Raw genomic sequence first — 19,155 nt, 5'->3', positions numbered from 1 at the left:
GAGGGCCAAGAGCAATTATCCAGCAGTACTAGGGGGAGTTGCATTCCTGTGTCCCCTTTTCAGAGCTGCTTCCTTAATGCCAACAGCACTAATCAATCGTTGCGCCTTGCTGAGGACTAGCCGCCTTGCTAGCCTTTTGGAGCAAAAACAAGGAAGAGGATGCGACAGGTGGTGACTGGGGGACGTTGGCTAGTATTAGGTGGGCATAATTTTCTCCAGCATTTTCGACGTGCAAGTTGTGTAGTTTTAATTTCTTGAGGACTACTGCATTATGGTGGCTGAGAGCAGTTGAGCTGCTCGGGCTGGACGTTGGGGCCAAAGCACAAGGCCCCGCAGCCTAGAGGGGCCCCCAAATGACCACCCAGAGAGCCGCAGGTGATGTGGGCATCAGAAGCAAACTCCATTTTGAGATCCGGTTTCTAGTCCATGAAGCTCACCTCGTGACATTGGACCAGTTGCTGGCTCTCAGCCTAACCTACCTCACGGGGTTGTTGTGAGGATAGCATTGACAGGAGGAGAACCATGTAAGCTGCCTTGGGTTCCTTGCAAGAGGAAAAAAGTCAGGATAAAAATGTGATAATAATGATGACAACAACAATAATAATCATAATAGTCAGTGCTACAATTTAACCTGAGTTTCAGGGTACAGTTCTGCGCATGTTTATTTCTTCTGTCTAAACATGCATAGGGTTGTGTCCTAAAATGCAAAACTCTGCATGCTCAGAATATATAAATATCAGGGTTGACAAACTGTTTTATTGTTCTAACATAACAGGAATGTAGAAGTAGTTGTAAAGCGTGGAATGCGGTGGGGGGGGTAGAGAAGAGAAATGTTAGTTGTCTAATACACATGGCTGTGTCAAGCCCCCCATCCCACCCTGATCTTTAAATCCAGGGTCTAAAATTTCCTAGCTGTACCGCTGTCTGAGACCTTCTCTGCGCTGATGTATGACTTGGAATCTTGCCTCTTGCCAGATGGAGTTTCAGCCAGCAACAGCTCACTTTTTTCTTCTTCGTTTGTTTGCTGCCCTGGGTGAATTGCCCCTTGTAGCTGGGGAATGTGTGGCCTCTGGCCATTGCTGGACTACAGCTCCCATCAGCCCTAGCCAGAATAGCTAATGCTGAGAGGTGATTGGAGTTGTATTTCAGCAGCATCTAGAGGGCCACAGGTGGGCCATCCATGTGGGAGTAGCTTATCCTGTGCTGAACAATATGACAATAGCACATGAAGGGAACAATCCTATGTAGGGATGGCAGAGAATTCTGCCACGGATCTCGGTGAGGCCGAATGCCCATGCATTCGGCCCCCCGAACTCCGTGGTGGAACGGCCTGCCACCCCCCGCGGATCCCCCCTGGGACGAGACTTACCTGGGGCGGATCTTCTGGGCGGCAGCAACTCTGGCAGCTGCGGCGCCTGGTCTTCCAACCAGCTGCCGCTGCCATTTGCAGTGTTGTAAAAAAACAAAAACAAAACAAAAACAACGTGATAGGCTACGTAAAGATTTACGTAGCCTATCATGGCTGGGTTAAAAAAAAACCCAAAACCGCGTACGCAAATGGCAGCGGCTACGGCCACCGCCATTTGCGTTCCTTATTTTTGGCCGTCTTAATCTACGTAAATATTTACATAGACTATGACGGCGAAAATAAAGGGGAACGCAAATAGTGTAGTGGGCGCTATTTGCGGTTAATCAAAAAGGGATGCAAATAGCGCCCGCTACGCTATTTGCGTTCCCCTTTATTTTCGCCGTCATAGTCTACGTAAATATTTACGTAGATTAAGACGGCCAAAAATAAGGAACACAAATGGCGGCGGCCGTAACCGCCGCCATTTGCGTACGCGATCCCCCCCCCCCCGAGCCCTCCATGGCCGGAAATCCGGCTGCGGACAGCTCTGGCCTGGCTGGGCCTGGCCGGCTGCTGCCATGGAGCACAGCCGGCCGTGGAGGATTCCGGGGGGGAGGAATGGATCTCCTCCCCCCCCATCGAGGATTCCAGTGGGAGGGACGGAACGCCTCCTCCCCCACCATCAACATAATCTGCGGAAAGGTAAGTGACTTTCATACATCCCTAATGCGTGTTTTGACAGAAAAGTCCTACAACTCCCAGCATACCCCAGCCAGCATGGCTGGCTGCGGCATGCTGGGAGTTGTAGGACTTTTCTCTGTCTAAACACGCATAGGATTGCACCTTAAATGTAATATAATTCTAGGACTCTCTACTTGGAAGTATGTCCCCTTGATTTCAGTGAGACTTACTGCCATGTAAGTGTATAACATTGCAGCCTAAACAATCCAGGATGCTTCCAGGGGCAGAGGGCTCCTAGCGTTTCCAGTTAAAAGTCATTGAGCAGCTATTCCAATTTTTCCTCAGTGGATTTTCTGGGTGTTTCCAGATGAGGCTTGTAATGTGCAATCGCCCTGCCTCATTCACAGAATATTACAGGGCGGCCAGGTGTCGCCATCATCCACTTGTAATCCTCCTTTTTTTCCTCACCACACTTCTTCCATCTTTTTCTTACTGTGGAAAATACATTGAGAATTAAAAAATGGGGCAGCTGCAGAGTGCCTTCTGACATGGAGTGCTAGGACCCCCTCTGTCTGGAAGCACCCCTTGTGGAAAGAAAAAAAGATGGAAGAAGGCCTGGGAAAACACAGGAGGGTTACAAATGGAAGATGCTGTCTCGTTCCCCCATAAAATTCAGTGAACGAGGCAGGCCCATTGCACAATCAAAGTCTCATCTGGAAGCACCCCTAAACTGGAAGGGGTGTAAACATTTTACATTTTGAATGCTTTCCATTTCTGCTTTCTTCCTGTAGTTACCATGCCCATGCCCTGGTCAGCGGATGGCGATCAGACTTGCAGTGGTTGTCCTTGGAATGCAGGTGATTGCAACTAGCTGGCAAGTTCTAAACTGCCTCTGCTGAATACTTCCTCCAAAAGCATAAGCTGTGATTTTCTCTCGCTTTCCCCCAAAAACATTTTACGCGGTGTGGGTTCCAGGTCTTTTGTTAAAAAAGATGCCACGAATTGTACCTGAGGCCTTCTGCATGCTCACCACGTGCTCCACCACTGACCTATCTCAAGCCCTGGCTCCCATGTTCTGAACCAGTTGAAATAACCTTAGACCAGATATGTTCTCATCTTAGGCTGCAATCCTGTGCCCACTTACCCAAGAGTAAGCTCCATTGACCACAGTGGGGCTTACTTCTGAGTAAACATGTATAGGATTTCACTGTTAATCTACCTCACAGGGAAGTTGTGAGGATCAAATGAGCATACAGCTGCTTGAAGAGTGGAATACGAATGTCATAATAATAATTCTTCATCGTTTTAATACTGAATTTGCCTTTCATACATCTAAATCCATATCTGCTTGGTGTTTTGAGCCAAAACCTAAGCTGCAGCTGTTCAAACTGGCATGCAACTTGAGAGGATTGTCCAGTACTTGTACAATTAGATATTGCAACCCATAAATCGTTTCAGCCATTATTACTTTTGTTGTAATCCGTAATTTGGGATTAATAAAAAACTGAGCCTAGTGAGATTGCTGGTCTCCTTTTTCATCTTATTTGACCCTGTGGGACACAGTCTTAATGAGGAGAATGGCAAAGGGTCAATACATTTTAAAAGATAAAGCCAGGTTATTGCGATGGAAGGCTTTTTATAACCTTTGTTATTATGGTTTTGTTTTGTTTTGCGGGGGGGTTTTAGAGAAAGAAAAGGTAACCTGTGGCACTTAACTGTATTTGTCTATTTACATTTTTATCTCACCCTTCTTCCAAGGAGTTCAGGGCATTTATTTATTTAATTTCTATACCGCCCAATAGCTGAAGCTCTCTGGGCGGTTCACAAAAATTAAAACCAAACAACATACAATAAAACAATTTAAAATATATAGAACATTAAAACCACAATATAACAATACAACCACAATAAAACCTAGCAGCAGTGCAGGAGTTTAAAATACAGATTTAAAACAACAAAGATAAAAATTTAGAAAGCTAAAATGCTAAAATGCCTGGGAAAATAAAAAGGTCTTCACCTGGCGCCAGAAAGAATACAGTGTAGGTGCCAGGCGAACCTCACTAGGGAGCTCATTCCAGAACCTGGGTGCCACAGCAGAAAAAGCCCTCCTCCTAGTAGCCACCCGCCTCACTTCCTTTGGCAGGGGCTCACGGAGAAGGGCCGCTGACGATGATCTTAAGGTCCGGGCAGGCACATATGGGAGGAGGCGAGCCTTCAGGTAACCTGGCCCAAGCCGTTAAGGGCTTTGAATGTTAACACCAGCACTTTGAATCGGGCCCGGAAATGGACTGGCAGCCAGTGCAGCTGGAAAAGTACTGGCGTAATATGAGCTCGCAGGCCAGTCCCTGTTAACAATCTTGCTGCCCTATTTTGGACCAGCTGATGTTTCCGGACCGTTTTCAAAGGCAGCCCCACGTATAACGCATTGCAGTAATCCAGACGAGAAGTTATCAGAGCATGGATAACTGTAGCTAGGCTCTCTCTGTCCAGATAAGGGCGTAGTTGGTATACCAGCCTAAGCTGATAAAAAGTGCTCCATGCCACTGAGTTCACCTGTGCCTCAAGTGGCAGTTCTGGATCCAAGAGCACCCCCAAACTACGAACCTGATCCTTTAGGGGGAGTGCAACCCCCTCCAGAACAGGTTGAATATCACCTAGCCAGGCAGACGAACCACCCACTAACAGTACCTCCGTCTTGTCTGGATTGAGTTTCAGTTTATTGGCCCTCATCCAGTCCATTACCGTGCCCAGGCACTGATTCAGAACAGCCACTGCTTCACCTGGTTTTGATGAGAAAGAGAGGTAGAGCTGGGTGTCATCTGCATATTGATGGCACCTCAGCCCAAACCTCTGGATAACCTCCCCCAGCGGTTTCATGTAGATGTTAAACAGCATGGGGGATAAAATAGAGCCCTGTGGAACCCCATGGCACAATTGCCATGGCACAGAGCAGTAATCCCCCAGCACCACCTTCTGGAATCGGCCATCCAAGTAGGAGCGGAACCACTGTAGTGCAGTGCCTCCTACTCCCAACCCAGACAACCTATCCAGAAGGATACCATGGTCTATGGTATCGAAAGCCGCTGAGAGGTCCAGGAGAATCAACAGGGTCACACTCCCCCTGTCCCTCTCCCAGCAGAGGTCATCCCACAGGGCGACCAAGGCAGTTTCCGTTCCAAAACCAGGCCTGAAGCCCGATTGAAATGGATCTAGATAATCCGTTTCATTCAAGAGTGCCTGGAGCTGTCCTACAACCACCCGCTCAAGCACCTTGCCCAGGAAGGGGACGTTGGCCACTGGCCTATAATTGTTAACATCCTCTGGGTCCAGGTTAGGCTTTTTCAGGAGTGGTCTAATTACTGCCTCTTTTAAAGCGGCAGGCACCACTCCCCCTCTCAAGGAGGAATTTACAACCTCCTGGACCCAGCCGGACAACCCCTCCTTGTTTGATTTAATAAGCCATGAAGGGCAAGGGTCAAGCACACAAGTGGTCGATCGGACTTGGCCAAGCACCTTGTCCGCATCCTCAGGCCTCAGTAACTGAAACTCATCCAATAAAACTGGACCAGACGGTGCTCTGAACGCCTCTACCAATGGAACTGCATTAATGGTGGTGTCCATTTCATGACGAATTGTCTATGCATAGCATTTGTCTATGGTAAGGGGATGCACACCTTTTGGACAATTTGTGGCCCTCCAGATGTTTTGGCCTATATTTCCCATCAGCCTTTGCCAGCATAGCCAATGGCGAGGGATCATGGGAGTTGTAAGCCAGAACATCTGGAGGGCCACAAATTGTCCAGCCCTGTCAGGTAGAACATAGGAAGTGTGCTGGCTGGGGCATGCTGGGAGTTGTAGGCCTTTTTTCCTGTCTAAACATGCATAGGATTGTGCCTTCTCCTCCATGAATTTGTCTACCCCCCCCCTTTTAAAGCCATCCAAATTGGTGGCCATCACTACATCTTCTGGCAGCGAATTCCATAGCTTAACTCTGTGCTGTGTGAAATCCTCCCTTTCATCTGTCCTGAATCTCCCACTAATCAGCTTCATTGGATGACCCCTTTGGGTTGTAGTATTTTGAGAGGGAAAAACATGTCTCCTCATCCACTTCCTCTATCCCATGCATGATTTTGTACACTTCCGTCATGTCTCACCTTACTTGTCTTTTTTCCAAGCTATACAGTCCCCGACATTGTGACCTTTCCCCATAGGGGAGTTCCTTCAGCCCCTTGAACATTTTAGTTGCCCTTTTCTGCACTTTTCCCAACTCTGCCATACCCTTTTTGAGGTGCGGTGACCAGAACTGGACACAGTATTCCAAGTGTGCTCACACCATAGATCTATATAAGGGCAGTAGGAGAATGGCAGTTTCATTGGATGTGTGGCAAAGGACAAGAAACATCAACAGACTAAACAACTCCTTTGAACCCACAGTTTCAGCACCAACAGAAACTTGTTTTGTACGCACCAATCCCAGCCGTCAGTAAGAAAATGTGTTTGTTTGTTTTTTAAGTGGGAGGGCACCTTGGCAGACACCGAGAAAGGTTAATGCACACAGGTGCCATGCTGCCTTCTCCTGGTCTACACTGGCTGGCAGTGGCTCTCCGGGGTTTCAGGCAGGATTCATTCCCAGCCCTACCTGGAGATGCCAGGGATCGAACCTGGAACCTTCTGCATGCAAGGCAGGGGCTCTACCATTGAGCCATGTCTCTTCTCCTTGTGTTTTTCCTCCCACATGTGTAGTGAGATGTTCTGTGACCCTCTCTGAAAGGACGGTGAATATCACTACCACTTTAGAGGGTTCAAAGCATATCAGACCCATTTTCTTGATACTTATTTAGAAGTATTTTTATTTCCATTAAGAGAAATACTTCAGGCATCTTACAATCAAAACAATATTCTAGAACCTACAATAAAATGCAAAATAACCAACAATTTAAAACAAGAGAAGAGGGGGCAGATAAAGCACCTCAATGAAGACATCACGGAGATTAAGATGCAATAGCTTGGCATTTGCTGTAAAATAAATACCTTGGGGCAGTGGAAAGAGGCCATCAGGGAGGAGCGAGTTAGGTAGCCTTTGGCGGGGAGTTCTAAAGTCCCCCTCCCGCGTCCCAACGAAGTGCTGCTGAGCCAGTGTGGTGTAGTGGCGAGAGTGTTGAACTGGGAGCTGGGAGATCCGGGTTCAAGTCCCCACTTGGCCATGGAAGCTCACTGGGTGACTCTGGGCCAGTCACAGACTCTCAGCCCAACCTACCTCACAGGGTTGTTGTTAGGATAAAATGGAGAGGAGGAGGATAATGTAAGCTGCTTTGGGTTCCTTGCAAGAGGGAAAAAGACGGGATGTAAGTGCAATAAATAAATAAATATTGTGAGAGGCAGAAGAGAGATTGCTTATGATTGAGATGTTGGATAATAGGAACAACTCTGCATGCTTCCAGACACGCGGCGGTGGCAGTGGCGGGGGGATAGAGAATATGTCGTATCAACAAATGCTTGTCTTGTTAATCCCACTTGTTGTCCTATAACTTGATCAGTTCCTTTCTCCTATTCCCTCCTCTTCCTCTTCGCCTCTGCAACAGGCAACATGCGCTCTCTCCCTGAGGGAAGCAAGTAACCACACCTCATGCCTTCGCTTATTTACACTCACGCACCCAGCTTTAGGAGGTGCTGGCAGTTGAATGATGTCAGCCTTCTTCGGCGATGTGTAGAAAAGCACTAATGAAGTAAGTTGATTTGAACTAATTCTAAACTGGTTCCAGCCGGCGTTCATTGCCTATAATACTAAAGGCTGTGTTACCACACTTTCTTTGCATAAAGCAACTCTGCTGCAAGTCACACCAGACTTTTCAACACAAGAAACCTTACAAGATTGTTGCAGTCCTTACAGCTACCCTGCAAAGTATGGTGGGCGTATGTCCGAGAGGCTGAGCGGACAGTAGCTTCCCTATGCCCCTTCTAGTGAGCTTGATAGCTGAGGTGAGGTTTGAATTGGGACTTTCCTGGCTTCCAGCCACCACCACATATCAGCTGTAATTAGTCAAATAAGGGGGTGATAGCAGAGCATGCCTCCAGCTCTTCTGAAAACCATGAATGCTCCTTGTCCCACAGCTGTCACCACCAGCAGCCATTCCAGCAGGCTGTCCTGAGGGAGATGAGACGGAGAACGGGGCCATTCCAGCAATTTCCCCCCTCTCCCTTCCCCAATCCTTTTTCCTTGTGTGTCGTGTCGTTTTAGATTGTAATCCTGCAGGCAGGGACTGTCTTGTTTTACTAATTCAACCGGGCCTTTTTGACCAAGGAGTGTGATAAAAAATACTTTGAATTCATTGTTTATCCTTATTTATCTATAGTATCCTGTGCACCTCTCTTTAGGGTCTGTCAGGCGCTTTTGCTCTGAGGAACTGTCCCGCTCTTTGTTAACGTTGTCTGGGGGCAATTTTGGCTTGCCTTATTGGTAGCAGCCTTGGACCCAGTCAAGGCAGAAGAGCTGGCAAAGTAGGGGTCATGATTCTACTTAGTTGCCATGATTAGTGATGTGTGGGTATAACTCCACGGATATCCTCTGCCTTAAAGGAAAGGTTCCCTTTCAAGTTACAAAGCCGGAATCTTCCCTCTGAAAGAAATCACGGGAGGAGCAATGTTAAAGCTAAGCCAGCAGGTGATGCTGTTACCATACACTATAAAGGAAGGTCAGTCAGTTGAAACTTTACAAGCCGTTTGTGGATTTCATAAGAAGACTTCGGGTGCTTCTGGATGGAGGGCTCCTATCCTTAACCATCAACAGGCATTGTGCAGCTATTCCATCTTTTCTTCCATCACAGGTTGTTGTTTTTTTTCCTGGTAAGAAAAAAGACGGAAGAGGCGGTGGGAGAACAAGGAAGGGCTACAAACTGAAGATGATGACATCTGGACCCCCCGTAAAATCCCATGAATGGAGCAGGGCAATTGCACAATAAAGGCCTCATCCGGAAGCACCCCCTGTTCTCTACATTGTTCTATTTGCTGAATTACTTACGTTGGTGGTGCACTGAGAAGAAATGTTAGCAGCCCTGTTAGCAGCTATGTGGTTGAGATCAGAGATATTCTAATCCCATTAGGAAACATCCAAACCTAGAACAAGTTACAAATATATATAGGTCTTGTGAGGGAGGTTATATTGACAGATGCTTATACTGACTTATGCTACAGACAAATTTATTTATTTATTTATTGCATTTATATCCCACCTTTTCCCCTCTTGCAAGGAACCCAAGGCGGCATACGTAATCCTCCTCCTCTCCATTTTATCCTCACAACAACAACCCTGTGAGGTAGGTCGAACTGCCTGAGAGTCTGTGACGGGCCCAAAGTCACCCAGTGAGCTTCCAAGGCCGAGTGGGGACTAGAACCCGGATATTCTGTAGACGTTGCTAGTTGTAATAATACTTATAATAATTTATGTATTTGTGAGGAATCTGATGAGGCAGACTGTGCCCTTCAAAAGCTTATGCCTCATTAAACGTGTTTATTTATCTCAGCAAAAGCAATAGTTTTGTGGATGATGTTGTTGACCAGTCTTTTCCAGGCTGGTGCCCGTCAGATGTTTTAGACTATAACCTCCAACTTGCTAGCTGGTACTAGAGGTGTTGGAGAAATCTGCAATGGATTCAGATGAGTTCGGATGAATCTGACGTGTGGATTCTACAGCAGACTGGTTTTTTCCTAAGTTGAGCAGACTTGTGGACATGTGTTTTTTTAACTTTTGGGGGGATTTGCGCAAATTTGCAATTGTGCTAATTGGTGCTTGCGCTAATGCGCTCTTGCACTAATGCGCACTTGCGCAAGCAGACTGAGTTTCTCGTACAACCCTAAAAAAAATCCGATTCTGTCAATGAGCAGATGACAGAACAAAAAATGCCTGACAATCTGAAATATACAGACGGAATGGACTTAACACATTCTGCACATCCCCAGCTGGGACTGATGGAAGTTGAAGTCCTAAACATCTGAAAGGCACCGTTTGGAGAAGGCGGTTAGAGACTAACATGATTACCCCTCCAGAACAGCATTTTATTACCATTTTAGTGTTATAGGTTTTGCTTTATTACTTTGTCACCTGCCTTCAATTAAAGTTTTAGGGAAGCCTTCCCTAACCTGGTGCCCTCCAGATGTGTTGGGAGTTGTAGTCCATCACATAAAGCAGGTACCAGATTGTGGAAGGCTGTTTTAGAGAGACATGAGAAATGTCTCTCTAAAAAGAAATAATACTAAAAGGTGCTGGCTATTGCATTTTAATGGATGATATTCTGGAGGTGACGGACTCGACCTTGGGGGAGCTGCGGGTGGCGACGGCCAACAGGAAGCTCTGGCGTGAGCTGGTCCACGAAGTCACGAAGAGTCGGAAGCGACTGACCGAATAAACAACAAATTGCATTTTAAAGCCCTAAATGGTTTAGGGCCTGGATATCCAAAGGGTAGTCTCTGCCGCCTTGAAGCAGTCCATCCTCTGAGGCTGGTTGAGGTGCTTCTCCTGCATGTCCTGCCAATACTGGAGTCACACGGGTGTGAAAACAGGAGACAGCCTTCTCTGGGATTGCAGCCGGGCTGTGGAACTCTCTGCCCTGGAAGGTCTGGTTGGCATCCTCCTTGATGAGTTTTGGATACTCTTTAAATCCCTGGCTGCATTGTTTTGATCTGTTATTCTGTCTGTTCTAATCTGTTGTGTGATTTGTGTGTTCACTTTTAGGGCGCAGTCCTATTGGGATGGCCATAAGACTCCGAACTTGGAGGCTTACGGCCATCCCATGTGGAGTGGGAGGAGCAGCAGCGGAGGTGATCTTCGCCTCCACAGTCCTCCCACTCTGCAGTTTGGCTAGATGGGCTTTTTTGCCCAGCTAGCTGGGGCTCTGTGGAGTGGGAAGGAAGGAGGCTGGGCGGGATGTGCATAAACTTGCATTAGCGTTAATCTGTATTGGCACATTAGGGCACAAGCCTATCAGGATGTCCATCAGCCTCCAAACTCAGAGGCTGACTAGTATCCTGCGCAGAACGGGAGGAGTGCAGAGGCGATCCTTGCCTCCACCCTTCTAACACTCTGCTTTTTTGCTTGATGGGCTTTTTAGCCCATCTAGCTGGGGCTCTGCAGAATAGGAGGGTAGGAGGCTGGGGAGACCAGAGGGTTCTTCATAAGTTGGCTTCCCCAGTCCCCTCCCCTCCCCACCCACAGAACCACCCCCTTTCCCTCCTCTCTGAGGTTGCCTTTGCGAGCTTGGAGAGGCAGCCGGCATGGTTCTCTCTACACCAGTGGGGTGGGGGCGGGGCAGGGGCGGTCAGATTCCTGGCTCTGAGGTTGGAGTGCTGCCTCCAGCCTTGGATCCAGGTATCTGAACTATCCTATGCCACCACCACCACCCCAACTCTGTCTAGGGGCCAAAGGCTTGCTCCCTTAATGTTTTGTATTTATATTGTTATCCACCTTGGGCATCCTTGGGTAGAAGGATGAGGTCAAACGTGAATGAATGAATGAATGAATAAATGCTAGATAAACTTCAGTTCTCAACATGATGTCAACCTGAAATGTCTCTAGTGAGAAATATATGGAAAACAATTGGTCGGTCATAAATAGAAAACAATATAATTCAGTAATAAGATAGGTCCATTTTAGTGATGTTACTGAACCTTGTGATGTCTTGATTGGAAAGATGAAAAATGTGTGTCAGTGTTCTGACCTGGGCTGCCTTGTACCCTCAGTTCTTCTCTGGCTCAGATTGTAAACTGGTGGCAGGGGGGAAGGAGGGACGTCTTCCTCCCATACTCCATCCATGGCGCTTGGAAGACTGTTACAGCAGCATTCCTGGAACCAGGCACGATGCCTAGCAGGTGCTCTGGGAAAGTGATGTTTTCTGTCATCCCTGTCACCAGGAACGCTCCTGCAGCAACATTCTAAGCGCAGGGGGAAGGCGGCAGAGATATGGAAAAAGAGCTCCCTCCCCAGTTGCAACACTAGTCTGCTTCAGTTCTATTTGCTGGCACCTTTAATTTAAAAGATACTGTTATTGTTTGGGGCCGTACTTCTCCAAATGGGAGGTAGGCATCGTTGCCATTTGACCGAACATGGGGTATTCCAGAGATACGTTTGCCACGTTTTGGATAAGGTTAGCAAATGGGTAACGATGCATTGCACACAGTAAAACCAGTGAATAGTAAAGTAACGTAGCCATGCTTTTTAAGACTGAACTGACTTGATTTATCCCCCCCCCAGCCTTTTTAGAAAAAAAGTGTGGGCCCACAGCCAAAGTTCTTGAAGACTACAGTGGGTGTGTTCGCAATCAGACTACACGGGACATAGTAGGTTAAAGAGCATTTAGTGATATTTTTGTGTTGCTTCTAGATAATGAGAATGGGGAGGGGGTTCTGGCATCCCAGTTCAAGGATCTCTACCAGCTGGGCTGAGACAAACCTGCCCATCAGAGTAGACAGCATAGGTGGCCCAATCGTCTGACATGGGATGCTTTGAGATGGGGGTGGGGGGGCTCCTAGCACTACTGTTTAGAAGCCATTGTGCAGCTATTCCATCCCCACCCCCAGATTTTCTGTGGTAAGGAAAAAGATGGAAGCAGCAGTGGGAAACATGGGAGTGGGAGACGATGAGTATAATATTTGGTGAACGAGGCAGCCTGAATAAAAAGCAGCATTGTCAGTAACGTCCTCTAAGTAGGAGAACTCCCTGCCGGAATAATTGAGGAAAAATGAAGGTAAACTTGGATGCACTGTATGTGCATTTGGAAAGGAGAAATGTGTGGGGAAGTAAATGAATATGCAGGCTGTAAAACACACACACAAGCACTCTCTCATACACAGAGACACACTCAGTCTCTCACTGTGCCCCTCTCACACACTCACTCTTTCGCTCTGTCTCAGAGAGAGAGAGAGAGAGAGAACGCACAAAAAAGAGCGAGCGAGAGAGATGGCTGGAGTTTTGTTAACCACCTGTACATTTTCTTAGGTCATGGAGCAAGTCTGTTGGACAGAGTGATTCTGTCCCGCCAACAGCTTGCGCTATCCACCCTCAAGCTGGAGGAAATTCCTGGAGTCCCATGATATATATATATATGTGCGCGGCTAAAGAAAATGCAGGCGCAGCTCGCCAAGGCTCGTGTGCCTGTCCGCGCTTGCATTGGCATAACTAATGCTTTCTAAAGTAAACTGGGAAGTCTCTTCCAAGAAGATTTATCTGGCAAAGGATAGGACCCAATATTAATATAGGCTGCCTCTAGCTACTAGTTTTCTTGTTTCTAACTCAGCTGTCTAGAATATGGGTAACAGTCTCTCACAATTTCTCTCCCAACATCATTGGTTTTCACTTTTTTTTCTACTGGGAGGGAACCCTTTTCTCAACATTTTCCCTCAACTCCTGCATGTCTCCCTGTGCACTGCAGAGAATTCTGGGATGTATTCTAGGGCTCACAGTTGGAGCGCATGGTGCACTAACCAGTGGAGTCGATCTCTCTGCCTTAAGTTGAGAGAAAGCAAAGGCACCAGACTTACTCTGCATGTAACTGCTTTGTTCACATTACCTCCCACACCCCCAAACGTGGCAAGGATGTGAGGAAGCCAGTGCTTCTGTTGGCAGGTCAGAAAACATAAGAAGAGCTGTGCGGGATCAGACCAACGGCCCATCTAGTCCAGCATTCTGTTCACACAGTGGCCAACCAGCTGCCCACGGGAAACCCACAAGCGGGACATGAATGCAACAGCACCCTCCTGCCCATGTTTCCCAGTACACAAGCATCCCACCTCTGATACCAGAGATAGAGTGACCATTTGGGGCGCCTTTTGGTGCATGTTCTAGGACATCATGGGCTATCATGCCACCTGGGCCTTTATGCCAACATAACTTTTCCATGGGTCAGTTGTCTACTAGCTGTGAACAGGGGCCCCATAGATGTCATGCAATTATTGTGTTGATCCGCTTTGCTGGTGTTTACATGGTGTCTGTCATGGCATCCATGCCAAGATGTCTGATATCTACTAATACTGATCTGTGGACAGGCAAGGAGCAATCCAGCCAGAGAGGAAGCTGCAACTGCAGATTGTATAGGCACAAATGTAGGTATTTAGAAGACACTTTGGACCTGCTTGTGGTAGCGCTCTCTCTCTCTCTCCCCCGCCCAATAATTTTTCCTTGTTCTGCCATCGATGGCTCCACGCAGCAGCTGTCTTGTAGCTAGTTCCCTCTATGACTTGTTGGCTACAAGGGGAACTAGCAGATTTGAACGTCACCTCAGTGCATTCCAAATGGAAGCATTTTCTTTGCATGATTTGAGCCTCGCTGATTAACTGTGTGTGTAATGTAAATTTTTGTCTGCAAGTAAAACCTTGACTGATGGAGCTAGAGAAGACTGCAGTCCCTGTGAAAAAAAGTTCTAAAGATTCTAGCTTTAAACTTATTTGGGATTTTTTTTTTTTAAAGGCTGGTAATGCTCAACTGGATCCCTGGGGACTGAAATGCAGAGAAGGTGTTCCATTATCTGGCTTGCTTGAGAGGAATTCCCATCCAGAGAAATCTCTTAATGTAACAACAGCCAGGTCAGCTTGCTGGTAACCTCTCGAGAGACCCGTAAAACTGTCAGCTTGTCTGAAGACTCGAGAATCAGTGGAGGAAGCAAGTGCACTCCAACGGCTGGGGAGGGATTGCTGTGCTCTCAAAACAGCTGATGAAGGATTCTGTATTACTCTGGCACTAGTTTTCAAAGCACTCTGTAATGGGCTTGGTTTTGCCTGTTCCTGCGGAGCTCAATGTAGGACTGTTCCAAAGGGAAATGGAGGCAACCATGAGAGTGCAAGGGACGTCCATCCCTTGGAATTCTCCAGGTCCTTCCTTTGCATCAGCCATCCTGCCAGAACCACAGCAGATGCAGCTTAAAACACACACACACACACACACACTAAACGATAGGAGGGAATTTATTGGCAGACGTTTTGGAGACCTCCAGCCAAACCTATTACAGCATTAATTCTCATCCTCCAACTTAATGCGACGCCTCTTGGCTTCCTAGGGAACCCCAGCAGGCTTTCTATTGTTTAGGGAGCTCAACAATTACAATCTCAGCTGGCTCGTGTATGCGATAGACTCTTCCAAGCCCGAAGATGTGTTAATAGAGAGTGACCTTTGGACGAGGTCTGTTGTAGTTTGCTGCTGTTTTACAGCCGCGCCGGGAGGCTGCCTTGGTTACTAGCTCATCTACCTCCGAGAACAGGCAGCCTCATGTTGGGGTGGGGGCAGCATCGTACAGAGGGGGTGGCTAAGCTGTCCATGCGCAGCAAGTTTTGCGGTGGACTTTATGGCCTGTTCTCGGGCTGCCTTCAAGAGATTTGATTCAGCACCAGCATCCAATTTCCTATTGGCCTCCAGTGGCCTTTTGTGGTTTCTGGCCTTGGCGCTGGGCTCTCATTTGGTAACCTGAGTTGACTTGAGCAAGCATGATTTGGTTGCAACATTGAGTTGGTGCAAGAAGAGGCACCCTTGGTCTCTCTTGGCATGAGGTGTATTCACAGTGCCACCACAGCAATCCTCTGTGCGCGTCAGACTTCTGCAAAGCTGAGAGCTCTGCTGGCCCCATGGTGCTTCCATGGCATTCTACTGGCACCCTGAAAGCGCCAGGCTATGTTGCTAGTGCCCTCGCAGCACACTGGCTTGAGACTGTGGGGAGATAGCAATTGGCTACCGGCCAAACTGAGCCCCATAGAGCTACTGGAGGGCGCCTAGGACCCAGAACAAGCTGCAGCCATTCGTGACCATCTAGTTGTGCTATGGCAGTACGTATAACTGGAGACCTGTAAGCTGTCAAAGGCCCAGGGGTGGGCAACTTGTAGCCCTCCAGCTGTTTTGGCCTTCAACTCCCATCAGTCCTAGCCAGCATAGTAAGTAGCCATTTTCTCCCATTGGTGTCACCATGGCATTGTGTGATATGGTCATGGATACTAACCGTGATTCCTTCCTAAAATAGGCCATAACCATGGTCTGAAGTGGGCTTGTTTGCATGCCATAGTTATGAGGTGACCTTGGTTGTCTTTAGTTTGCAGGGAGCCAGCTTTGTGTCTGTACTGGACCTGTGATAACCAACACCGAGGCATGTACAGATTTTGTTAAATCCATTCCATCTCAGTTTCAGGGATAGTCAGACATCTTTCATTCTGTTATCTGCTCATGGATGGAACTGGATTTTTTAAAATCAGAATTTAATTCTACTTGTACTATTTCATGTTAGTTAATGCAGACTGTTACTGCACATTAACTGATGTGGTTTAGTACCTTTGTGCAAGTGTACACTAGTGCTAATGCACGGGGAGAGCCATCCTTTGCCCCCTAGACAGCATCTGCAGGGGGCACAGGATAGTTTGGATTCCTGGATCCGAAGGTGGAGATGGCGCTCTGACCATGGACCCATGAGTCCAAGCTCCCCTCCCCCATCGCAGCCAGCTGCCCCTCTGAGCTTGCAAAAGTGACCTTGGAGAGGACACAAAGGAGGCAGTTCTGTGGGCAGAGAGGGGAGGGGACTGGGGAAGTGGGGATGCAAGCTATCCCCAGCCTCTTTCTCTCTCCCTCCATAAAGCCATAGCTGGATGGGCAAAAATGCCCAGCTAGCAAAAATGCAGAGCGGGAGAAGCACAGAGGAGATGATCGCCTCCGCACTCCATATGATGCCCGCCAGCCTCCGGGTTCAGAGGCTGACGGGCATCCTGATAGGATTGTGCCCTAATGTGCTAACGTGGATTAACGCTAATGCGGATTTGTGCAATTCCCCCCCCCCCCCCGTGAAAAACCTGGCCGCAAGTCCATGTAATCCATGTGACTCGGAGAAAGGAGGTCCGCTGAAGAATCCGCAGGTTGGATTCATAGAACTCCGGACTCATTTGAATTCACTGTGGACTTCTTTGCCCACACTGATAGTTCCTACCAACACTACCTGGTAAGATGGGACTATCAGTACAGCTGTCTTTGCAGTCAGTCCACCGTCGATCAACTGACTCGCTCCAAGCAGAGGGCCATTAGGGAAAGTGGGCGTGCGGTGCAATCGAGTCAACAGAACAAATCACGCTGAAACAACTCCAGCTGCACATGACAGGTAAAAGCAAGTCTTGTTAAAATCATTATGGAAAAAAATACATTTATTATTATTATTATAACTATTTTAAACATATTGAACCTTCTTCAATTTTCAAAATGGAATGAACTCTTTTAATTTACAGTTGGTTCCGTTATGCTTGACTGGATTTCTTTGACATGTTTTAACCAGCAGCAGGAGAAAAAAAAAAGATATATTACCATGGCTACAGTTCATATCAAAGTACTGAAAAAAATACAATTTTTCCACTCTGTATTGAAATACATAAAATCGTATTATTACCTTGTATTAGAATAAAATATCAATATTCAGCTGCAAAGGGATTTATTTTAAAACCACAAAGGAAAAAGAGCACCATAAGATAGTGAGGATTTACACTCTGTATGTGACAAATTGTGCAATTACAAATGTACAGTACTTTTAAGAACAGTATGTAGAATATGATTTTACACAATGGAAATACCACAATTGTAATCCAGGAGTGTTGAGCCCAGGGTGACCAAAGCAAAGTGATTGCTGTAGCGACCGGTGTGTGCTCCCTCCATTGATATGCGATCAGCACCGATGGAAATTCACCGCTATAATTGGTGTTCCAGGAACCAAGGCTTCTTCTGAAGCTTATCAGGAATTCCCCAATGAGAAAATTAATAGTGGTGGAGAAACATCCCTGAAAAGACAGCTTGCTTGCTAGTATGACTCTTAGTCTTATTCAACCCTCCAGATAGCAGAGGACTTTAAGGCTGCAGGGAAACAGACCTGGCCAGTGCCCCATGTGAACAGAAAGTGCACGGTAAAACGTGCCCCATGATCCTTGGCAACATGCTGGGCCTCAGTGGCTACGGAGCCAAGGCCCCAGCCAAATTGCTGTGAAAAAATGTTGCCCAAAGTTCGAAAACCCCTGGGTTACAGTAAAGTTCATAGCACTGCATTATGTGGAACCTTCTGCAGAATGATGCAAAACATAGTACATTATCTTGAGAGAGCTGCGGGTGTTATGGGGAGACTCGTGTAGTAGGACTGGTGTAGGAGACAAAGGTGGGGAAACGTCCCTGAAGTCTTGGCCTTCGTTCTTCATTCACTTTCAACCAGCCAAAGAGGGTTTCTAGCTTACGCCTGGATCCAAAGAACTGTGTGTCAAAGAGCTTGGGCTACCCGGAAGGGATTTTTTAAAAGCCAATTTTTCTTTGAACAGCAGGTGCTTGAGCCATCTCAAAATTGGTTTGGTAGCACCCCCCCACTTCACTCAGTAGAGATTTTTTTTTTATACAGCATGGAGGTAAAAAGAGCCTGTTGGGTCAAGCCAAAGGCCTATGGCCTAGTGCTCCACTTCCAATGCTTCCTCTGGGAAGCTCACAATCAGTTCCTGCTCTCCGCTCCTAGCAGCTACTATTCAGAGGCATGCTGCCTCTGTTTCTGGAGGCTCCAATTAGTGACTGTGGCTGACTGGAGACTATATGCTCCGTGAATTTGTCTGATTCCTTCTGAGAAGCCATCTAAGCGGGCTTCATAAGCCAAATCGGTATGTGCAAGAAAAGAGGGACGGGAGTGTGAGGAACGCAGAGCACAGCTCCCTTGGGCACACAGTTCCAGAATTCTTTGGATTGCAGCTTAAGCCACGACCCTGTGAGCCAGCTGGTGAGTTGGACTGATGGGCCCAGAGCCGAAGCAACAGGAAGGAGTGGAGACCCAACAGTTCTCTGGACCCACCCTGAGGGCCTGTTTCTGGTCTGCCTGCTACCCCATCCCACACAACCCCTTTTCATGGCACAGAAGAATGCCTGTGCAGGATCCTGAAAAGAACGTTGGCAAACAAGTACCAGCCATCACCTTGGGACGGTGCTGATGTCTCAGAGCAGCAGCTGACAGGGGCAGGAATGCAGATGCTACAATAATTTTACTAGGGGTATCGATCCAAGGATCATCTCAATGTGTTGGTTTCATCCTGTCACCAAGGTGTGGTTGCAGAATCTAGGAGATTACAGACAATAGACAAGAAACTAATTCTGACAAGCCTGC

This window comes from Heloderma suspectum, chromosome 11, assembly GCF_057233095.1.
Source record: "Heloderma suspectum isolate Gila_16-S chromosome 11, 16-S_ref, whole genome shotgun sequence".
In the NCBI taxonomy this organism is placed as follows: domain Eukaryota; kingdom Metazoa; phylum Chordata; class Lepidosauria; order Squamata; family Helodermatidae; genus Heloderma; species Heloderma suspectum.
The sequence above is the reverse complement of the archived record's forward strand: the minus strand, read 5'-3'. Positions refer to the sequence as shown.